At 53.5% G+C, this 23,168-nt stretch overlaps 1 protein-coding gene across 2 annotated transcripts in view; it reads left to right on the forward strand.

Annotated features, from left to right (window-relative positions):
• Nucleotides 1-4,807: 4,807 nt before the first annotated feature.
• Rai1 (retinoic acid induced 1) overlaps nucleotides 4,808-23,168 on the forward strand; it is a 129,277-nt gene continuing 110,916 nt past the window's right edge. For both annotated transcript variants that reach the window (XM_042674140.1, XM_042674139.1), the window contains exon 1: nucleotides 4,808-4,911. The gene's annotated coding sequence lies outside the window, so the exon portion shown is untranslated. The remainder of the gene's footprint in view (nucleotides 4,912-23,168) is intronic.

Genomic DNA, 23,168 nt, shown 5'->3' on the forward strand with positions numbered 1-23,168 from the left:
CTCTAGGCAGGCAGGGGAGACTCACTGAGAGTCCAGTACAGATTCCTCCTTTGTGCGGTACTTTCTACAGGGGTGACATTGTCACTGCAACCCAAAGTCTACCCCATATACTTGGCACCCACATATACGTGCAAGGAAGAGGGAAATAAACTCTGCTGCTCCTGTGTGATTTTTTTCATCTTTCTGAGCTTTTTTTTTTTTTCCTTTGAGATGGAATGGGGAAAGTAAAGGAAGGGTTCCTTAGCCAGTTGCTGATGGCTCATATCTGTAATCCTAGCTCCTCGAGTCTGAGATCCCAAGGATTATGGTTCAAAGCTAGTTCAAGCAGGAAAGCCCATCTCCAATAAACCAGCAAAAAGCAAGACTGGAGTCATGACTCAAGTGGTAAAGCACCAGCAGAGCTAGCAAGCCAAGCAAATGCAAGTCCCTCAGTTCAAATCCAGGTACTGGCAAAATAATAAACAAACAAACAAATAAATAAATAAAGGAGGTGGCAGCTGAGTCTTGTAGATGTGATTAAGGGTCCTCTGGAGATGGGGAGATTATCCTGGATTATCCGGGTGCCTGGAATGTTGATCAGGAGGGAGGTGACAAGAAGGTCATGAGAGGAAGGGTAACAAGGGGAGCATTTGTTTTCTTGCCCTTTCTGGCTTTTGCAGGTCAACAAGGGGTCATATATCAAGAAATGCATGCATGGAAGAGAGCAAGGGAAGGGGCTAACATGGTCCAAAACAAAATGTACTCTTTACCTGACTTATGGAACTGTAACTCCTCTCTGCACATCACCTTTATGATAACAATAAAAATATTAAAAAGGAAAAGAGAAGAAGAAAGAAAGCTTGTTTCAAAAAAGAAAAGAAAAGAAAAGAAAGATGTCCATGTAGCCTCCACCAATCAAGAAACCTAAAGCCTGCGGAAGGAGCAACCCCATGTCAGCTAGCTGACCCACAGTCTGCACTCCGACTGTTAGACAGCCAGATCTTACCCATGGTGTTTAAGGCCACTGTGATAACACAGCCCCAGGAAGGCAGTCACTGGAATTTTGACCCCACATGATTGATCACCTCTGTGCACAAGGTGACTTTTCACGGTCTTATCAACCCAGGCTCCCCTCTGTCTCCATGGAGGCCCAGCTCCAGCTCTCCTCCCAGTCTCCCAGTCCCTTTTCTGCCATCCAGGAGCATTAGCACCTGCAAAATAGTCCAAAAGCATAATCAGGGCTTCTAGACCCTCTACCACTGAGCCACACACCCTTTGGCCTTTTTTTGCATTGGTCATTTTTGAGGTAGGGTCTCCCTTTAGGACCTGGCCAGCCTGGCCTGGAATGCTCTTATTTGTAATTTCCTTGTAGCTAGGGATGACAGACACATGCCACTGTACCCAGCCATTGGTTGAGATGGCATCACAATCTCTCTCTCTCTCTCTCTCTCTCTCTCCCTCTCTCGTGTGTATGTATGTTGGTACTTGGACTTGAACTCAGGGTCTGAGTTATATCCCTTAGCTTTTTCATTCAAGGCTGATACCCTACCACTTGAGCCATAGCTCCACTTTGGGCTTTTTGGTGGTCAATTAGAAATAAGAGGTCTCAGCTGGGAATGTGGTTTAGTGGTAGAGTGCTTGCCTAGCATGCATGATGCCCTGGGTTTGATTCCTCAGTACCACATAAACAGAAAAAGGTGGAAGTAGCGTGGTGGCTCAAGTGGTAGAGTGCTGGCCTTGAGCAAAAGAAGCTCAGGGACAGTGCCCAGGCCCTGTTTTCAAGCCCCAGGACTGGAAAAAAGAAGAAGAAGAAGAAGAAGAAGAAGAAGAAGAAGAAGAAGAAGAAGAAGAAGAAGAAGAAGAAGAAGAGGAGGAGGAGGAGGAGGAGGAGGAGGAGGAGGAGGAGGAGGAGGAGGAGGAGGAGGAGGAGGAGGAGGAGGAGGAGGAGGAGGAGGAGGAGGAGGAGGAGGTAGAGGAGGAGGAGGAGGAGGAGGAGGTAGAGGAGGAGGAGGAGGAGGAGGAGGAGGAGGAGGAGGAGGAGGAAGAGGAAGAGGAGGAGGAAGAAGGAAAGAAATAAGAGGTTTCATTAACTTTTCTGCCCTAAGAAATGGCTTTCAACTGTGAACCTCAGATCTCAGCCTCCTGAGTAGCTAGGATCATAGATGTTGTGTCACTGGCACCTGGCTAGGGTGGAGTCTTGAATATCTTTCTTCCCCTGGGCTGGTATTAAACCAAGATCCTCTACCTCTACCTATCAAGCAGCTAGGGTTACAGGTGTGAGCCACTGGACCCAGCTAATAAGGCTGTTTTAAACTGAGATCTGAGGATCACAGTTCAAAGCCAGCCTGGGCAGGAAAGTCCATGAGATTCTTATCTCCAATTAACCACCAGGAAACTGGAAATGGCAATGTGGCTCAGGTGGTAGAGCGTTTGCCTTGAGGTGAAGAACACAGGGACAGCGCCCAGGCCCAGAGCTCAAGCTCCACGACTGACAACACACACACACACACACACACACACACCAAGTAACAGGACACTTGGTTAACATGCTCAAGGCCCTGGGTTTCCTCCCTCAGCACCTAGGAGAAAACAACCTGCAGTTCCTTCAGTTGAGAGGCTGAGAGGCAGGAGGATTGCTTGAGCTCAGGACTTCAAGGCTAGCCTGGAAGCAATAAAGAAACCATCTCAACCCAGAACTGGGATTCTTGGCCCCATTTCCTCTCTTCTCTAGAGTGGGCCTTGAAACCCTCTTGTGGGGAGTCAGAGTCTCTGGAGAAACTTCTTCCTGATGAAATTCCTTGAATCAGGCCTACCTGTGAATTCTTCCTAGGAGAAGATTAAGGCAAGACGAGGGTGGGGGCTGGAGGACCTCTGGATGGATGAAAGGACCACTTCATCATCTATCTAATACTTTACCTAAAACTGTGACAGCAGTTATTATAGGCCAGGCCAGGTGTGGGGGGTTAAACACTTTACAACCTTATAGCACCTAATCTCCACCTCCTAGGAGATTGGATAAAAGAAATCATCCCACCCAGCCTGCAAATGAGCAAACATGGCTCCCTCAGCAAGTTTACTGTTTTGCCACAGCCACCTAGCTGGCATAAAGGTGCCAGCTTTGGAAACCAGATCTGTCCCTGTCAGAATCCAAGCTTAACACAAGCTGAACACAGCACAGTCCCTGCTGGAACCCAACATCTTTCTTGCTCTTACAAGGTCCAGGGTGACATGTGGCCGGGCCCAGTTGGAAGGGTTCAGTGGTAGGCCTTGACTTCTATCATAGGAGCTTAAGAACTTGGACAAGTGACTGAACCATTCTGCACTAGCTTCCTTATCCAGGAAGTGTGTTGAGTGCACATTACAGAGGTCTCCAGGATACATGGAGTGATGAGTAAAAAGAGGTCAGTACCTGGCACAAGGTAAGGGCACTTTACCTTGCATAATGTCTCTGTTGCACAGGAAGAACCTGAGCTTTGAGGAGTCACTCAGAGCAATCACCCTCAGAAAGGGACAAATTGAGCAGGCTTCAACATAGCTATTTGATGGGGCTTTGTGGGGGGCACAGTACAGTGGCTGAAACCTGTTCCCAAACAGGTATGCCTGGACCCAAGCTGGGGGAGTAGAAGCCTGGAAGGGGGCAGGGGTCTGTAAGTTAATGGGTTCATTCACTTCATCACTCAACATTCCTCTTTAAAATCTGTCAATGACTTCCTTCTTAGTGTACTAGGAGCCAGGCCAAATGCCCTGGCCCTGAATTAGTCTAAAGTCAGCGTGCACATATCTTCTTAAAATTCCACTTACCCACCCAGACCACTCCTGCCTCTGGGCCTTTGCATTCACTATTCCTGCAGCAAATCATGCCCTTCCCATTTGGCTGCTTCCTGATATTCGGTTGTTTGCTCAGATAAGACCTCGTCTCACCTCCAGTCAAGGAACCCCTTAGTTCATCCGCTAATTTTCTTCCTAACACACCCTTTCTCCTCCCTAAAATGATCTGAGCATGCATTGGTCTGTGTCTCCCCAACAGGCTGCAGCTGGAGGCGCGAGCAGGGACCACACTGTCTCTATTGGTTTCTCAGCACCATGCAGCGTGCCCCAGTAATAAAAGAAATTTGTCTGACTTAGGGAATTTTGAAACTGAACATGTTTCTCCAAAGAAATGGCTGCAGGTGAGAGCAGTGAAGCCGGGGACGGGGAGGGGGCCCGAATCCAAATCTGCAGTCCTGTCCAGATCGCTTTCCTCGAGGCCTCCCGGCAGGGCGTGGAAGCCTTTCAGGGCCGCGACGGAGCCCACCGCAAAGCCTCCCCGCCCCCCTCCTCCCCCCCCCCCCCCACGGCCCCCAGGCGGGCAGGCGGGCGGGGTGAGTGCAGTGGGGCGCACGGGCCACCAGGGGGTGCTATCGGGGCGCGCACGGCCCACCTGGCGCCCGGGGCCGCGGGCGAGCGAGCGCAGCCAGGCCGCCCGGGAACTTTTTTCCTCGCGCTCCGGCTCTCCGGCTCCCCCCGCGCGTGGCTCGCCCGCCCGCCCGCCCGCTCGCTCGCTCGCTCGCTCTTCCTGTGCGGAGCGGATCCCATTTCCCCCGCAGCTCCCGCGGACACCAGGCAGGGCCGGGCCGGGTGGGCGGCCAGGGCTCCGCTCCCCGCGCCGCCCGTTCCCCGCGCCCCGGGCGCCGCCCCCGCCCGCGGCTGGGCTCCGAGAGGCCGCTTGGAGAGCGAGGCGGCGGTCAGGGCGAGAGGCGAGCCGAGCAGGCCGCCCCTGCCCGCGGCCCGAGCGCCGGCGCGAGGAGGGGGCGCCGCGGCCCACCCTCCTTCCTGCCCGGCCGCGGGCCGGCCGGGCCGCCGCGCCCTGACCCCCCAATGGCCACCCGGGCCTCCGGGCCGCGAAGTCGTCGCGCCAGAAGCCGGGCCCCAGAGTGAGCGCGGGGCGCTGAGGTGAGCAGCGGGCGCTGGGGCTCGGGGCTGCCCGGGAACGCCGCCGCGGGGTGGGCACGGCGCGGGGCGGCGAGGTGCGCGGTCGAGGCGAGCTGGGGGGCGAGTGCGCGCGTGGGGCGGAGATGCGGAGCGTGTGGGGTCAGCGCTTTGTGTGGCGCGGGGGGGGGGGGTGCGCGAGGTCACCGATGGCCGTCTGGGGAGCTGCAGGGTGGGGGCGCCCTGCGCCGCGGCCGAGGGTCTTCTGGAAAGCTGGTGTGTGTGGGGTGGGGGTGGGCGAGCGAGTGTCGAGTGCGGCCGTGGGCTCTGCGCGTGTGCCCGGGCGCCGAAGGCTGGCCGAGCGTGGGGTAGGGACGCGGGGGGACCGTCGCGCGGCGCCAGAGGTGGGGGTAAGGGGGGGTGGGGAGCTTTGTGAGCTCGCCCGAGTGGGGGCGGGGAGCCGACTCGTCGGTGCGCGACCCGCGCGTGGGAGCCGGGGCCGGCCGCGAAGGGTCGTGCGTGGCCAAAGATGTGGCGCGGGGCTCTCCGCGATGTCTCGGTCCGGGCCTGTGCGCAGGCCTCCGCGCCTGGGCAGGAAGCGGCCCCACCGCGACCTGGGGAGCTCGATTGCGGGCCGAGGCCCGGGGCACGCGGGCCCGTTGAGGGTGACGTCACGGGCAGGAGCACCGGACACGCGAGCCCAGTGCCCTCCAGACCTCAGCGCGGCAGCCAGGCCCGCGGCCCCCACGGCGGCTTCCTTTGGAGGCTGGAGCCCCCCGCGCCTTTGGAGGCTGGGGACCGGGGAGAGAAGGTCCCAAGTACAGAGGGATTGGAGGGGGGGGGAGGACGAGGGGCTGTGCAGGACGTGGGGGTGACATTTGGAGCTTTGATCGCACCGGGAGGCCTTCAAGGAGGGGCGTAGGGGAAGCGAAACCCTAGCCAGGCCCCAGGTTGCGGCGGCCCCCGGCTTCCTGGGGCGCCTGTGTTCCCAGCGAGCGGTTTCCCCTGCTGAGGTTCTCGGTCCGGCTTCAAACCCACACCCGGAGCTGGAGTGAGGGCCGTGCCCTCCTCTCGGGAGCCCTCGATTGCGACAAGCGGTCGGGCTTCGGCTTCTGGATGCAGAAAACCGAGTGGAACAATGCGCTACCGAGGGGGCTGCGCGACTGCATGGCGGACCGGGGCCGGCGCTTCCCCGCCCGCGCTCCCGCAGCGCCTCCGACGCGGTTGCAAAGAGCTACGAGGACCTAGGCGGGACTCGCGCGGTTCCCTTCCACCCGAAACACACGCACGCACACACACACACACACACACGCACACACACACACGCACACACACACACACCCTTGATTTCTTTTCCAACGCAGTGCTGGCGTGTTGAGAATTCAAGGGCATTACATCTGGTTGCAATCCAGTTTCATGCCGCTGCCTGGCTGTTAAGACCTTGCGCTGACGTCAGAGCAGGGGAATTACTTCTTTTTATTTTATCTTTTTATAGATGTCTGCTGTCCCGGGAAGGGGAGGTGGGAATGGGTCAGGCGAGCATTGATGTCGAGGCGCCAGAGCAATGGGAGCCCAGAGCTGGAGGCTTCTGCTTCTCTTTCCTCTGCCATCCTTCTCCATTTCTCCACACAAATCTTTCTGCTTGGGTCAGGCCATTCCGGGTGGGGGAACAGCTCAATGGAGGCCCCTGACGAATGAACTACACAGCTGTGTTTTCAGAGTCTTCTCCTAAGATGTGGCCCTCGGGACCTGAAAACTGGAGAGTAATCTTCAAATTTCCCACCCCTCCTCCGCCCAGTGTGGGGGGGGAGGGGTGTACGTGAGACACAGGGCAGCCTCACCCCTGAAATCTGGCCAGAACTCTTGTCAGAGGCCCTGGAGAGGAGAGAAGGGTGTATGGGGTGATCTAGGCCTCAGAAAACAGCTAGGTTGTGGGCAAACTGTGGCCTTCCTGGCAGCCAGGCATCCTGTGGCTTTTGCAGAGAAAGTAACTTTACTGCTCCAGAGTCATCTTCATTCCCACTGGACCCTGAGGCCATCACAAGCTGAGCTGGGCCCCTTCTTATTCCCTGTTAGGTTTCTACAACATAGGCCATCACTCAAACTCTTGCCAGTGACCTCCAGTCTAAACTGCATTTTAGGTCACAGTACCATTTACATTCACAAAAACAAAAGCTTAGTGAATAACTCCTCTTTTATGTGTGCTGGTCTGTGACACTTTCTGTTTCAATCTATTTGATTTTTAAAAATATACTGATTGCAATCCACCAGTGATTTTAGTCCACTTCTGGGTCATACTCTGTGTGTGGGGGAAAAAAAGGAAGGGGAGGAGAAGGCCTAGGAAATGGATCTGTTGTATAGTTTATTCAACAAATGGTAACTGAGATCCTAACAATCATCTTTTCTCCTTGCTCAAGTAACCTGTGGATATATTCTTATTAAGAAAAATGCACACAACACACTGTACAAAAGGAAAGTCTCAGCCAGGCCCTGGTAGCTCATGCTTGTAATGGTAGCTACTCAGAAGGCTGAAACCTGAGGATCATGATTCAAAGAGAGCCTGGGCAGGAAGAATCCATGAAACTTACATCCAGTGAACCAACAGAAAACAGGGAGTGGAGCTGTGCTTCAAAGTGGGAGAGGGTTAGCCTTGAGCAAAAGAGCTCAGGGACAGTGCCTAGGCCCTGAGTTCAAGTCCCACAACCAACCAACCAACAAAAAAAAAAAAAGGAAGGCACTCCCTCCCCCTCCAGTATAGATGTCCCCAGTTAAGAGTTTAAAATTATCCTTCCAGAATGCTGTTACTTAATGTATACATGTATCCTGTGTGCAAATACATAGTTTTGCTTTTTCCTCAAATGAAAACATTCCATGGGGCTCTCATTCTTCAACTTCCTTTTTCCTCTCCATTGTCTGGAAGGAGAATGTGGAAAGGCAATTTAGGGCAAGGCTCTGGGTCGACTCCTGACTCTACCCCCCCGTTCTGAAAGTTATTTTCCTTTCTTGGGCTCAGTGCCTCCATCTGTACAATAGGAGAGTCCTGGTGCTAGGCTCCAGGGACTGGAGATGGAATGAGTTAACCCACAGTGCCTCTCCTAAAAGTGGCTTTGGCTGTATTATCTCTTTTCTTTAACCAGGTACCTCTGCTAGTGATGCAGATGGGTCATTTTGTGGCTCCCCCAGGGAAGAGTAAGTACACATGGCTGGGTCTCCCTAGGACAGGCACTTGGATGCCAGACCCCAGGGAGCAGGGGCACATGGACCGTCCAAGGACTGTTTTCAAAGTTCTATGCTCCATGCCAAGGTCCAAACATGACACATCCCTGCACCTGCTCCCTGAAGGTCATAGCCCAGTGATTGGTGATTGAGACCCAGATAATAGCTGAAGCTTTGTTGCGGAACATGGTAGGAGAGTGGATTGGTGCACAGGTGCCCCAGGCACAGCCAGAGAAGAGAGAGAAGGGCGTTTCTGGGAGTAAGAACACACCCAGCCAGCCAGTCTTTGGAGACTGGAAGGGACGTGGCTTGTGTGTTGAGGGCCAAATGGGGAGGACTTGGCTGAGAAAAGATTCTGGCAGGAGAGACTGGCTGGTGGCCAGAGCCTCCTCTTTGGCCTCCCTGCCTCCATCCTGCCCCCTCTGAGGTATGGTTGTAAGGGATCTTTCTAACTACCAGCAGATGCCTGGGGGCTCCTGCTGCCTTGTGAACTGAGGCCCTGCTGTGGTCCCTCTTGGTTCCCAGAGCCCCCTCTGGTCTCTGCCAGCTCTGCCCCTCCACTCCCACCTTTTCTGAGGTATGTGGGGGTGGGGGTGGTGCAGCCATCTGCATAAGGGCTTCTGTGTGTTTGTCTGGACTGTTCCTTCTACCTGGGGTGCCCTTTGGTTGCCTCCTTGCCTCTCAAGACCCAAACATTTGTCCTGCTGCCCGCTGCTGCCTCCTCCTCTTCCCCCTCCTACTCCCCCCCCCCCTCCGACCTCCAAGGCAGAGTGAGTCATTTCCCTTTGTCTGTACCGTGGAATTATCGGCACTTCTGTCAGCGTGTCCTCCCCACGAGGCTGGAGCCTCAGCCTGAAAACAGCTCTTCCTCTCCGACCTAGCGCCAAGGGCGAGGCCTGGAACCCAGGACACCCAGAGATGCTTCCTGGTGGGAGGGCCAGGTGAGGTGGAGAGGGTGAGAAACAAGGCGTTCATTCTGAGACATTTTGTTTGGGGGGGGGGACTTTTGATCCTCGGCAGGGGGCACCATGTCTGTGAAGATTCTTTGCTGTCATGCTGTCACACTGTCACACAAGGGGATGCAAGGGAGGGGGCTGCCCAGCCTTGAGGCCCAGCTCCCAGAGGGGGCTGGGAGAAACTGGCTCATCCTGTTTCTCTGGGGATTGAGGCAAGCTGAGTGGTGCCCCATTCTGGTGGGTCACTGGGGATCCAAGATTGGAATGTGATGCGAGGGAGGGGGGGGAGGCAGGATGGAGGTGGGATGGGAGGGCTGGCCTGCTAGAAGTACAGGCTGGGGCCTGGCTGGCTGGCACAGGCTAGAGTTTGCTCTACTGGTCAGGAACCCGTTTGTATGTGGGGTGTGTGTGTGTGTGTGTGTGTGTGTTAGAGTGGAGGAGACAGGTGAGGGAGGGAGCAGGGGTAGGAGGGAGTAGGGTGGTAAGAAGGGGAGATGGTGATCTTCTTGTAGTCTGGGATGCCTAAGGTCTGGAGAGAAGCAGCCAGGTGCCACCAGGGTTCTGGTGACTATTGGAGTTCTCCATTCTTTTCTTTCTGTGTTTGGTTAGCACTCTTGTTACACTCACCCCTGCCCCAGACTTGAGCAGGTCTATGGTCCTGCTATGGTCCTACTTTCAAGGCCTTGAGGTCCAGGCACTGGTAGACAATGAACAGCCCAGTGTCTGCAGTCAGTCTAGGTCATGAAGAGGCTAGAAGAGTCCCATGAGAGGGGGGAAATGCCAAACCACAGCCTAATATCACGGTGTGGATGTTGTTGATTAGGAGCTGGGGGGGGGGGGGCGGGCGCAGGGTTGCTCTCATATGCCCTGAGGCTCAGTGTGATCTGGATAAGGGCAGATGTGGGTCCATCACCACTTCTTAGGGGAGGGCTGTGGAGAGGACTGGTGGGACAAGACCTATTAGCACTTATTGTGAAGGCTTGAAGGAGAAGAACACGCAGAGGAGGATAGAATCTCCTCTCTGGAGCTCACTCCCTGGAGACTGCAGAGTTGGGGCAGGGGAGCTTTGAATTCAGAATCTGGAAAGGGACTGATTTCCAGCCTCTGGGTCCAGCAAGCAGCTTTCCCTCTCTGAGCATCAGTCTCCTGTCAAAATGCAGAAACATCAATTGTTGCAGGCATGAAGGTGATGACACCTTTGCTGTGTTTTGTGATCTGGAAAGCGAGGAGGCCTTGTAGCCTGGGATCATAAACACAGGTTTTGGGTCAGGCCAGCCTGGTTCAAATCCTGGAATCAGCTGTTCTCTCAAGAGCCTCATTTTCTTCTACTTTAAAATGGGCCTAAGGAGGCTCTTGGTTGTTCCTGTACCACACTCCCCTTATTTGTACCCCCCCTCCTCCTGCATTGGGAATCAAATCCAGATACCTCCCCCAACCCCTTTCTAGGTGTGAACACTACCCCTGAGATACAGACCCAGCCCAGGGTTGTTAGTCTTATTGCTAAAGGGCTTTGCAAATGGGAGAGATAACAATGATTAATCCTTTCACTTTGAAGCTAGGTCACCGCTAAGCCTCACCTGCAGCGACAGTGGCTAGAACAAAGAGTTTGTGGCTTGTTTCTTCTTTAGCTGGTGGAGACTGGAAACTGGAGTGTAGTGTACCTTTTCAGACACAGGGCACCTGAGAATGGCTGGTTTTCTGGCCAGAGTTTCTATGTCCAAAAGAGGATTTCGCCCCAGTGGTGGGAGTGGTCCCCAAGAAAGCAGCTTGTGTCTTCAGTGGTGCTGTTACTGCCAACTCATTCATTCATAAATCACATGCTGAGCACCTAGTGTATACAGGGTGCTGGGAGCCCAGCCATAAATGGGATATATTCTGAAGCAGACTCATGGATTCATTTTGGACCTGGACTGCTTGGATTCAGATCCTGGTTTTTAACTACTTAACTAGCTGGGGCTAGTTTATGTCTTCTATTTGGTTTCCTCATATTGTAAATCAGGGAAAGTAATTGCCCCTTCCTGACTGGGTTGCTGGGAAAAAGGATAGATCTAAGTTCATACAGATGAAGCACAGCAATGTCTGTATGTAGAAAGTGCCAAAGAGGCCAGGCACTGGCCTCTTAGGCAATGTGGGTCAGGTGTGTGTGTGGGGGGGGGTGCGTGTAAACACCAGAGAGGACTTGGGAGCAGGTTTCAAGTGGCAGAGTGCCTGCCTAGCAAGTGTGAGACCCTGAGTTCAAACCCCAGAAGAATGCCTCTCCTCATCTTCTCACTTCTCATTTTTCTTCCTGCCCAGAGAACCACACACAGTTGCTTGGTGCTGGGGAAAGTCTGCTGCAGGAAGAAGTCAGTGGGTCAGGACCCCTCCTGTGAGGGCAGGTATCTGAAAAGGGGTGACTGCCCTGGGCCCTGGCAGAGCAACCTCAATCCTGGCTTTAGGACTTCTTTCCACTCTGCCTTTACCACCTGGAGTAGGCCTTCTGTTCAGCTGGGTGGATGATGGGAAGTCCTCATGAAGCCACATTCACTCTTAAAAGGCCTAACAGGGCCCGGTACCACATGGGTTTGAGAGTTGGAGAAGGAATTTCAGTCTCCAGTATGGAAACTGGAAGTGGTTTCTGATTGACGCCCCCTCAGTTGGCACAGGCTACCACCCCAGCTCCATATATCCTTGTGCAGGTCCCTCAAACTTCCAGCCTGTTTCCTCATTTACCAAACGCCAAACCAAGTCACTGTTAAATACTATTGGTAAGGGGATCAAATGACAGAGGGCCTTGAAAACACTCAGGCAGAATGCTTAATGAATGTTAACTATTAATAAGAATTCTCTGCTGGGCCCTGGTGGCTCAAGCCTGTAATCCTAACTATGCAGGAGACTGGGATCTGAAGGATGGTGGTTCGAAGCCAGCCTGGGCAAGAACGTCTGTGAAACTCTTATCTCCAATTAATTACAGAAAAAGCCTGAATGGGTGCTGTGGCTCAAAGTGGTAGAGTGCTACACTTGAGCAAAAGGAGCCCAGGGATGGCGCCCAGGCCCAGAGTTCAAGCCCCAGGATGGCAAAAAAAAAAAAAAGGAATTCTCAGAAAATGTGAAGTAAAACCTTTCTGTCTTCTGAAAGATTCTTAGGAGGTACTGTTTCTTAAGATTCAGGGTTGTCAGCCCCAGCTACCCAATAATACAGAGCAACACTGCAGTGACTTGAGAAACAGTGGGCCCCAGAGAAGCTTAACCACTGAAGCAGGGTTATCCAGCAGTCCAGACTTGGGTAGGGAAGTAGCTTTCAGGCTGGTGTTCTGTGACATTTTGATAATTATCCCTTCTGCAAATGTTAGGACCAGTGACCACTGACACAAAGCTGGGATGGGATCACATGGACCTGCTTACTGAAAGCTTCTGATCTGATAGGGAAAATGAAATGTGTACACAGTTAGGGTAGGTGGTAACATTAAATCCACCTATTCTACTAGGAGGGGCGGTGGTGACGCAAGTGGTAGAGTGGATGTCTGCCACGCAGAAGGCACTGGCTTTATCCCCAGCATGACCTGTTAGAGGGAGACAAAGTCATGCATTGGCTCCTTCAGGTGGTACTGTCCAGACTGTGGAGCAGTGGCTCTCCATCTGTGGTGATTGGGTTCCTTGGTCATTTGAACAGTGTCTGGAGGGAAATGCTGCTGGCATCCAGCAGAGAAAAGCCAGAGAAAATAAGGAACCCTATAGTGTGCAGGGCAGCCCCCACTACAGCAAATCTAAGATGTCCTGGCGCCAAAGAATAACATGCTGTGCTTGGAGATACAGTAGTGGCCAAGCAATGTGGCCCTGCTTTTTTGGAAGTGGCCAGTCTGGCAGCAAGAATTAACATAGTAAGGCATGCGCACATCCGGTTGCTTGTGAGCCTAGAAGGAAAGTGCAGAGTGCAGGCAGAGCCTTCCAGGAGGTCTTCCAGCCCAAGACACAGCTCTGCTCAGGGGCAGAGCACAGGATGTGCTGATGCAGGCAGATTGCTGGAGACTTGGTGTGTGTCTGGGGAGACATCTCAAAACACCCTGCCTCGGGGAAACCAAGAGACTATTTCCAGAGGTGAGGGCAGGAACTACATCTCCCAGTATTCTGTGCTCTGGGGTACTTGGACCTAGAAGGGGGTTCACAGGTGCTACCCTTGCCTGGGACTGTGGCTCTGCATCCCTATGATAGGTGGGAGAAAGACAGAAAAGGAACAACAATATTTTCATTTCAAACACAAGATTGGGGTGGAGGGTGAGAAGCAATCCAGTTTATGAAACCTTTGAGACAAGCACAGAAAATCCCCCACCGTGGCCCAAAATAGCACTGAAAACAGATGTTTTGCCAAATCAGACTGGATTGAGTGACTCGCTTTTCTCAAGTCCAGCAGGATGTGGACAGAGTTGGCTTTGTTCCCTTGGGGTGACACTGCCCCCTGTGTCCCTTGCCCTGGCAAATTAAACCGAGAGGCCTTGGTCTCCAGGGCAGGACAAGTCTGGGGAGCTTAGCATGGCAGCTGTGGTCTCTGCCCACCCAAGCTTTCCAGAGTAGCAGAAGACCAGCTGGTGAAAAGCAAAGGTGCAGGAGGCTTGGTTCTTCTAGTAAGCAACCATCTGACTCTGTATGCTGAGAAGCATCATGGAGAAAAGCCATCATTTAATGAATGCCTGCTGTGCTAGGCATTGGGTGATCATCTCTAAGTCTTATTAACTGCTCTATATGGATTTTCCAAGGCACTGAAGCTCAGAGAGGTTCAGTGACCTGCTTGAGGTCACATAGCAACCAAGGAACAGAGCTGGGATTAGAGGTCGCATCTGTGGTGTTCCAAAGTTAACCCGAACCTGCTGCTTACTCCCTTCCTCATACTAGTCACTTACCTATTTGGGAGATAATCACCGATCACCAAATTAGACTATCATCTGGTAGGAACAAATATTATGATTTGGAGTCAGCTAGCCCTGGGCTTGAATTCTGAGGGATAGTGCCTCCTAGTTCCTCCTCTGTTAGGTGTGGGTATAATCACACTTTCATCTGGGACTTTCATCCTGGAGTAGCTGAAGCTGCAGGGGTTAAATTGTGCCTGGAAGGGGAAGAGGGAGGCCCCTGGATGGTGATGACCTGCCCTGGGCCACCCAGTGTGGCTGGGTGCAATAAAGAGCCCTGGGTGGAGAAGCCAAGCCAGATTGCCTATCTCTGTGCCGTATCAGTGTCAGGTTTCTTTATTTGAACGGGGAGAGAGGGCAGGCAGGCTCTGCTCTGCAGGTAGAGAAGCTGGTGTGGAACGCGGTGTTTGTTTTTCTTTGCCTGTGAGAGCCCTGTTTCAGCTCAGACTAACTGTAGGGCTTCTCCAGACAGTGCAGTGGGAGCCCTTGTCTGCACACACTGGGGTGCCTGACAAGGGGGGTGGGGCGGGGACTGCCTACGTCCTGCCCAAGGTGGTCAATGAGAGGGCATTCACCTTCTCTTGAAGTTCTCAGTGTAGTCTGCAATCTCTTACCCTAGTACCTAGGGGGCAAGTAAGGGTTGTGCAACCTGGGCACCCTTATCTTCAGGCAGCCTGTAGGTTACCAAGAAGGCCATGGCAGCCTTGCTGATTGTCAAAACAAGCCGTGATCACAAAAGGAGGGGGGAGGCTGGCTAGGCCTCTCTTGATTCCCTCCCCCTGCCCTAGGCATCTCTCCTGCTCCACCCAGCTGGCACCCTACATTCTGAGACATCATGAAGGGACTCCAAAGCCATTGTCTTCAGTCAGGCCACCCAGGCAAAGAGCCCCTTGCTCTGGGGAGGGAGATTCAAGGAACGATAGGGTGGTCATGAGGCAGCACTTGCAGCAATGGCTGCCCCTCCTTCCGTTCAGTCTGGGCTTGGAAAGGACGCCTAGCCGGCAGGTAGTACAGAAAGACATCGGATCCAGGGGGAGCAGCAGAGAAAGCAAACAAACAGGGCTTTGTGTGGCTGCAGATTGGCGGCTCAGAAGGGAAGTCAGGCTGTGGTAGGCAGGAGGGGGAGGAGGGATGGGAGGCCAGGCCATTGCTCAGGGCTAGAGGTAGGTGGCTGGACCAACCCAGGCTGGGCAGCTGTGGAGAACAGGGAGTGTCATTACGTGAGGACAGGCGTCTAGAGGCACAGCCTGGCAAAGTCTCAGCTGCCACTTTGCTCTCAAGCAGATCTGGGCTTGTCTACCCACTTGATCCAAGCAGAGCCTTCACAACTAGGACTCTGGTGGGGCCCAGTCAGTGTCAGCTTCCATCCAGGCCTGCTGCCACTGGCTGCTGAGAGAACAGGGGATAAGAGGGAATCTGGTTCTTCCTGGGCACCCCCATTGCTGGCTGGCTCTGCTGGGAGGGCTGGGACTTCTCCTCAGAGCTGGGGAGATGATGCAGCCATGCCGAGGGGCTGCAGGTCTGCTGTGCAGTAACAGATGGCTGGGGTGCTGTGAACAGAGGTAGCATCTGAGGCCCCCAAGGCCTGGAGAACCAGGCAGTCCTTTCACTGGCAGAGTCGCACTGGATTTGGGTAGTTAGGGGCCATCTTCTTTTGGAGGGTGTCATATTCTGGATGCTGACGGGGGGGGGGGGGGGGGAGCCCACTAGCAGTCCTACTCTGGAGGCTGGACGGGTCAGCGCCCGGGCGAAGGCTTAGGTCGGAGCTGTCAGGCCAGACACGCAAGCAGCTTCGCGGTCGCCCCCGGAGCCATTTCCTCTCCTCTCGCCGACCTCGAGAGAGGGCGGCGGGAGGGCAGACGCCCGCGCTTCCTGCCCGCCCACTTCGCTCCCGGCTCCCACTATCGCGGCCGTGCGGGGGCTACACCCCCCAGTCCCCCGCCACCCCCCTCTCCCACCCCCAGCGGCGTCGGATCACACTGAGGCCCCGGGCCGCCAGGCCGGGAGGGGCCCAGGGCCTCGGCGGCCGCGCGGGGCGGGGTGGGGGGGGGGAGAGAGGGAGGAGAGGCGGGGCGGGCGCTCGCGTCGCCATGGCAGCGCCGGGCCCAGCATGCTCTGCGCGGCGGGGTGGGGCACACGAGGCTCCACCCCCTGGCGGGGCTGGGGGCCCGGGACCGGGGTCGGGCCCGGTTCCCGGAAGGCAGAGGCGGAGGAGGAGGAGGTGGTCGTGGGCTTGGCGGTGGTTGGCCCCCCCGGGGTTGCTGGGCCGACGGGGCATGCCCCTCCTCGCTCCCCTCCTCCACCTTGAAAGAATAAGTGGGAGACCCGGTTGGCCTCGAGAAGCGGCTTCTTTAGGCCGGGGTAATGGAGGCGGTTGGGCCCTTCATGCCCACCCGCGGCCCTGCCGCGGGAATTGGAGACCACACCGCCCCTTGGCTGCGTGCGGCCTCGGTCCTCCAGCTCTGCCCTTTCCTAGGACTCAGCTGCGGTTCTCTAGGACTGCCCCCTGCCCTAGGGCCGGAGAGAGGATGGCAAGGAGTGTGCACCCGCCCCTCGGGGCTTGGACCCTGCAGTCCCAGCCGGCCTCCCGCCAGCCCAGGAGCTCAGCACGGGCCTCGCCTAGTTGGCAGTAGTTGGCAGCTTTTGGGCTGTCTGGCCCGACGGCGCATTCCTACCTCCTGAGCCTGGGTACCCCGCCTGCCCTGGGGCAGCCTCTTCCGGAGCTTTGCTTTCCAGCCCAGCCCTGCCCTCTTCCCACAGGCTTGAGTCCCCAACTGCTTATTCGAGGGTCACCTTCTTTCCTCTAGTTTAAGAGGCAACGACTCAGCTGAACTCTGCCCCTCCTACCTGAATTGGCTAAGCAGCTAAATTTAATCCCAACCTTTGGGTCTTGGCAGGAAGGCTGTTGAGCTGCTGTCCTTTTTGCCTTTCTAGCCTCACTCAGGACACATGCAAGAGAAGGATGAGAGTGAGCTGGGGTTGCAGTGGGAGGGCTATCAAAAGGAACTTCATGCCTGTAATCCTCCATGCTCAGGAGCTTGAGATCTGAGGATCTCAAAGGGTTCAAAGCCAGCCAGGGTAGGAATTTGAGACTCTTATCTCCAATTAAGTACCATAAAGAAGTGGAACCAGGCGCCCAGTGGCTCACGCCTGTAATCCTAGCTACTCTGGAGGCAGAGATCTGAGGATCACGGTTCAAAGCCAGCCCAGGAGGGAAAATCCATGATACTCTTATTTCCAGTTAACCCCCAGAAAACCAGAAGTGGCTCAGAGTGGTAGAGCAGTAGCCTTGAGTGAAAAAGCTCAAGGTAGTGCCTAGGCCCTGAATTCAAGCCCCATGACAGACCAAAAAAATCCCCAAGAAAACAAAAGAACATTGGAGGTGGAGCCTGAGGCTCAAGTAGTAAAGTGCTGGCTTTGAGCAAAAGAAAAAGAAAAAGAAAAAAAGCTCAGGGACAGTGCCCAGAGTTCAAACCCCAAGACTTACATGAAAACAAAAAATACAGGCCAGGCATGATGGCACACCTGTAATTCTAGCACTTTGGTGACTGAGGGAGGAACAAGAATTCCATGCCAGCTTGGGCTACATAGGGAGACATCATAAACAAAAAAAATATTTCCCAGTTCTAAATGTTTTGTTTTTACTGAGATCATCAGATTATAGAGAAGTCCAAAAACAGAAGTACAAGGCTGGTCCCATGCCTGTTGTTCCAGCTACGTTTCAGGCTGAGTGAGGCTAGAGGATCCTTTGAGCTGGGGAGTTTGGGGCCAACCTGTATAACACACAAGAACCTGTTATTTAAAAGTAAAAGAATAGAACACAAGTAAGTAAAAAAATCCCCTCTAACCCACTACCAGAAAGTAACCACTCTGACATTTTGATTAGACATAAACAGTTTATGATAAGTATAATAAATGTATGGAGTCATGTTATATATTTAGTTTCATAAGGCACTTGGTGGTTTTAATAGCTTTTTTCTCACTATAAAAGGAGGACAGGCTTATTATAGAACTTTTGGAAAATATGACAAGTTAAAAGGAAAAAAATTCACCCATGCTCTGGGTCTCTAGACTCAGCTGCAGTTGTCTCTGCTGCCGTGAATATGTTTTGCGGGTTTGTTAGGGCAGCCACCACTCCTGCACATGCAACTCCATGACCAGTTTTCTGGTGCAGTCCTGTATCATGTGCCTTTGCCTCTTCAGTCTGTATGGGAGACTTGAGTGACTTGGAACCACATTTTTTAGGGGACAATTTGCTGAACTGGATGGTCACTTTCTTAACTTTGTTCCCTGGAGACCCAAAGGAGCCTTTCCCCATGTCCACTCATCTCTATTAAGTTTCTTGGGTCCAGTGTCTAGGCTGACAGGGACATGGGCATTTCAAAGCCACCAGCTGAGATTTGAGTGCAAGTGAGAACTTTGATCTAGACAGCTTCGCTATGCAAGGTTGATGGCCAGAACTAGACTTTAGCCCCTCCGGGTCTCCCTGCCTGGCACACTCAGACCCAGATGACTGTTGTTGTTGGTCCCATGACTCATCTTCTGCTAGGATTGGTTTCTGCTATCGTGTCTCCTCAGCCTCTCACCAGAGACAATATAGGCTTGGCACCAGAGGCTGCCTCCTTTTGCCCCACTGTTCCCAGGCCTAGCTGCACTGGCCTGCCTCCATCGATCTCTGTCACCTCCAGCCCCCTCCTTCTCTTTCCCTTTTCTCAACAGTTCAGTTCTGATCATCCAAGCCCTGTGTGCAACAGACCTCGGAAAATCACAGTTGCTGGGGATGGATTGACATTTAAAAGGCAGCCAAGGCTGGGAAGGGGAAGCTGAAGGGACAGGAGAACTCAAGGCCTTGTGTTACAAGTGGCAGCTGGATTTAGTGTGTGGTGAAACCACAGAATGCCTCTTTCCCCGGCACTGGGACCTTTAGTATGATACCAGCCAAATCATGCCCCACCTGGTCACCCACCACCTGCAACCACCACTAGCCACATGCTCTTGAAAAGAAAAGGTGAGCCGGGCGCTGGTGGCTCACGCCTGTAATCCTAGCTACTCAGGAGGCTGAGATCTGAGGATCGCGGTTCAAAGCCAGCCCGGGCAGGAGAGACCGTGAGACTCCTATCTCCAATAAACCACCAGAAAACCGGAAGTGGTGCTGTAGCTCAAGTGGTAGAGCACTCGCCTTCAGCTGAAGAGCTGAGGGACAGCGCCCAGGCCCAGAGTTCAAGCCCCACGACCGACAAAAAAAAAAAAAAAAGAAAAGAAAAGAAAAGGTGAGAGAGATATGATGAGCTTGCTACCCATGCCCCTGTAATTAATATTCTCTTAATAGACTTATTTATTAAATATTTAAGCCTCGTTTTGCTTTACCTATGTCTAAGAGCCAGCCAGATTGGGGCTGCAACTCATGCTCTGAACAAGGTCTATCGATCTGGTTTGCCACTGTGGGCTCGGTAGATTTTTTTTTTCCCCAGTATTTGGGTTTGAATTCAGGGCCTTACACTTGACAGTCAAGTGTACCACTGAACTATCGCCTCCATCCGTATGATGAGTATCTGTGTGCTGGTGGGCTTGGTCCTACCTGTGTGTGGTGTATCTGTCAGTTTTGGGGGGCTTAAGTATGTAAAGAGGTTGATAGTTCTTTCTGAGAGCATGGATGGGAATTCTTTTTTTTTTTTTTTTGGTCCGGTCGTGGGGCCTGAACTCTGGGCCTGAGCGCTGTCCCTCAGCTCTTCAGCTCAAGGCTAGCACTCTACCACTTGAGCCCAGCGTCACTTCTGGCTTTTTTCTTTTTTGCTTATGTGGGGCTGAGGAATCGAACCCCAGGGCCTCATGCACGCAAGGCAAGCACTCTACCACAGAGCCACCTTCCAAGCCATGGGTGGGAATTCTTGTATTAGCATGTTGAGCATATACCTCATGTGTGGATGTGGTTGTTTGTGAATATGTGCATGTGTGAGTGAGGTGCTGTTAGGTGGTTTATGCCTTATTTGTGATTGGCTGTGTGTGTGTGTGTGTGTGTGTGTGTGTGGCTGAGTGTGTGTGTGTGTGTATGTGTATGTATGTCTGGTGAGGTGAGGTCCCTGCTCTGCATGTGAAGATGTAAAGAAAGGGGGGGGGGGTTCCTGCCTGCTCTGTGGTGCTGCCATGAGCTTAGAGCCTCTACCATTCTAGGCTCTATGCTGTACCATCCCTCAGTCCTTTATTTGTTTGCTGTGTAATTGCAACTGTGAAGTTGTCTGGCCTCCCAACTTCCATCCTGCCTCAGCCTCCCCAGTACTGGGATTATAGTTGTGTTGCTTTTTCACCTCTGCTTTTTTGTTGGTGTCATAATTGTGGCCACTATTTGAATAGCTCTTCAAGGGCATCTGCTTTTCCACTGGGCCCAGAACATTGGGGAAATTATTTGCCTGGCCAGTCTGGATCCTGTGACCTCAAAAAGCTGGGCTTCAGGTCCAGGAAAGACTACTCTGAGGGTTGAAGGGATACTGATAGTTCCTGACCTTCCTCCAGCAGAACTGTTCCGGTGTTCTGCCCTGGGGCACCCTTGCCCTCTGTGAGCCATTTCCTCATCTGTAACTCTGGTGGCTTCCCAGGTCCCTTTCACTCCTTTCACATGAGCTTCCGGGTGACTCAAGGTAGACTGAGAGCATTAAGACTTAAATGACCAAGGCACAGATGGCTGCAGTTTATCCAGTTTAAGCAGGACTGAAGAGCAGCAAGGGCTGATGGGAGAATCCTTGTTCTAGAGGCCTGAGTCCCAGGAACCGGATCAGCTCTACATTTCGGGTGTTGTTTCTGTTAGTCCTTGAGCCCAGTCCCTAACCAGAGGAGGTCCAGTGGCTGGTTTATTGGCAGTCTAGCAACAGCCCTTCCCTTCCCTAGGAGCTAGTGTGTCTGTCATTAGGTCCTAATGAGACTGCCCAGGACCCTGGGGACAGATACCTTTGCAGTCCAGCCTGCAGCTGAGGGATAGCCTGGCCCTCTGGTTGGCAAAGTGGGGACTGAACCCCTCCCTGCCCATATCCCACAGGCCAGCCAGCTTAGCTGTGGAGTCAAGGCCCCTGAACCAGCTGTAAGAGGGCAGCAGTGGGTCCCTAGGTCCCTTAAGCTCCTTCCCATCCCCCAGTACTAAGGTTTGAGCCTAGAGCCTCATGCTTGCTGACGCCTGCTAGGTTGGTGCTCTACCATTTCAGCTATGCTCCAAGCCTCCCTCTCTCCCCCAGTTACATTTTTGATACAGTCATATGTTTTTGCCCATTGCCAGTTTCTAACCCAGATCTTCCTACCCATGGCTCACTGGGATTACAGATGTGAGCCACCACACCTGGTTCTAGGACTCCTTTTGAGGAGGCAGGAAAGCCTACAGCTGGCAGACTTTTCCTTGGCACTATGACTATTTGTAGTCAATATACTTCTGTCTGGTTGGTATCTCTTTTACAGGCCAACTGTGTGCCGGGCACTGAAATCTGCCAAGATCTGGACAGATCCTGCCCTTGGGGGCGGGGTGTGGCTAAGTGAAGAGACTTTAATCTGGACCTGCTTATCTAGTCATTAAACTTTCAAGTGTGAGAGTAGGGACTGGTCACTAGCCAAGGGAGAGTTGTACCTCAGGTAATTGCCCACCTTCTCTGGGAGCCTCTGAGGCTGGCAGTTTCCATCTAGTTCCTTTCCTACCAAGTGGAACTCACTCAGTCTGAGTCTCCTCTTCTAGTACTCTGTGCCCTCCTCCCCTCCCCCAGGGCCTTCAAGACTTCTGTTGGCAACAACCTTGACTTTGGAATGCTGGAGGCACAGCCCCAGGGGACGCCTGGAGCCTCAGCGCTGCACCGCTGCCTCAGGCCCCACCTGCCATTTCCTCTTAGCCCTTTTACTGTAGCAGTGCCACCCCTCCTGGACAGAAGAAAGCTTGGGAGAGTGGAAATTGGAGGATCCTTCCCTCTGCTTTTCCCCTCTGCTGCTTGGAGAGCATTTGTTTGTGCGTTAGCTCCTTCATTTCTTGCCTAGTGGATTTTCAACTTGTTAATTACCTGGTGCTGTGCTGTGTTGAGCCAAGGTGACACGAGAGTAGTCTTGGTTTGTCTGGACCACAGGTCTATTTTGAAGGCCTACCTGTTTGTCTTAGGGCAAAAATTCACTGATTTGCCAGTACACAGTCCTAGGGTACTTTCACCCCAATTCGTTGTTTACAGTCTGTTGTTTGCATCCTGTTTCCTCCCAGCAGGGTGGAGCTGGCTACCCAGTGCAAGATGGGATCCAGCTGGCTACCTGGTCACAGTTCCTACCCTTCCCTAGAACCTATCTTAGCTGCTTTCTACAGGGTAAACCATCCTGGACTTTTTAACCACCCATGAGACCTTGACTCTCCCTCTCCTCAGGATTCTTTCTTTCTTTCTCCTTCCTTCCTTCCTTTCTTTCTTGTCGGTGTGGGGCTTGAAGTCTGGGCTTGGGCGCTCTCCCTGTGCTCTTCAGCTCAAGGCGAGTGCTCTACCGCTTGAGCCACAGCCCCTCTTTCGGTTTTCTAGTGGTTTATTGGAGATAAGAGTCTCAAGTAATCATTCCTGCTTGAGCTGGCTTTGAACCATGATCCTCAGATCTCAGCCTCCTGAGTAGCTAGGATTACAGGCGTGAGCCACCGGTGCCCAGCTCAGGATTGTATTTCTGCTGACTTGAGCTTCATCTGCTATTATTGTTAGCGATTTTTCATGGTGTGTGGACCAACCTTGGCTGGGTAACCCTATCAGTTCCATGGAAAGCAGCCTCCACTCTCCACTGGACATCATTCACTCTCTGAAGACCTAGCTGGGCACCCCAGGGAAAAGTCCAAGGGCACTTCTGGTACCCAGACCTGGATTTAGGAAACCCCAGCCTAGAGCTGTGGTGCTGGATGTGACCCCTGTTCAGTCTGGTCCAGGCTGGCATCGCTAAGCTCCAAGCCTGGACCTGAGTCTGGGTCCAGCCTTGGCCTCGGCCTGCCGCCCCTGGCGTCAGTGCTGTCTCGTGGGGCCACCGCCACACCAGCGCTTCTCGTTCTTATGCTAATGAGATGCATTAATGCTTAATGGCTGCAAGCTCGCCGCTTTAATTGCACCTGCTGGGGCGGGAGGCAAGACCGGCCTAGGAAGCAGCTGCGCCCACCCCAACGGCCTTAATTACCTGGAAAACGACTCCTGGAGGGGAGGAGTAGCAACTCAGTGGAGGCGCTGGCCTCCAAGAGGCCTCCACTTCA

The sequence above is a fragment of the Dipodomys spectabilis genome, unplaced genomic scaffold (assembly GCF_019054845.1).
Source record: "Dipodomys spectabilis isolate Male_0828 unplaced genomic scaffold, ASM1905484v1 ptg000018l, whole genome shotgun sequence".
Taxonomy (NCBI): Eukaryota; Metazoa; Chordata; class Mammalia; order Rodentia; family Heteromyidae; genus Dipodomys; species Dipodomys spectabilis.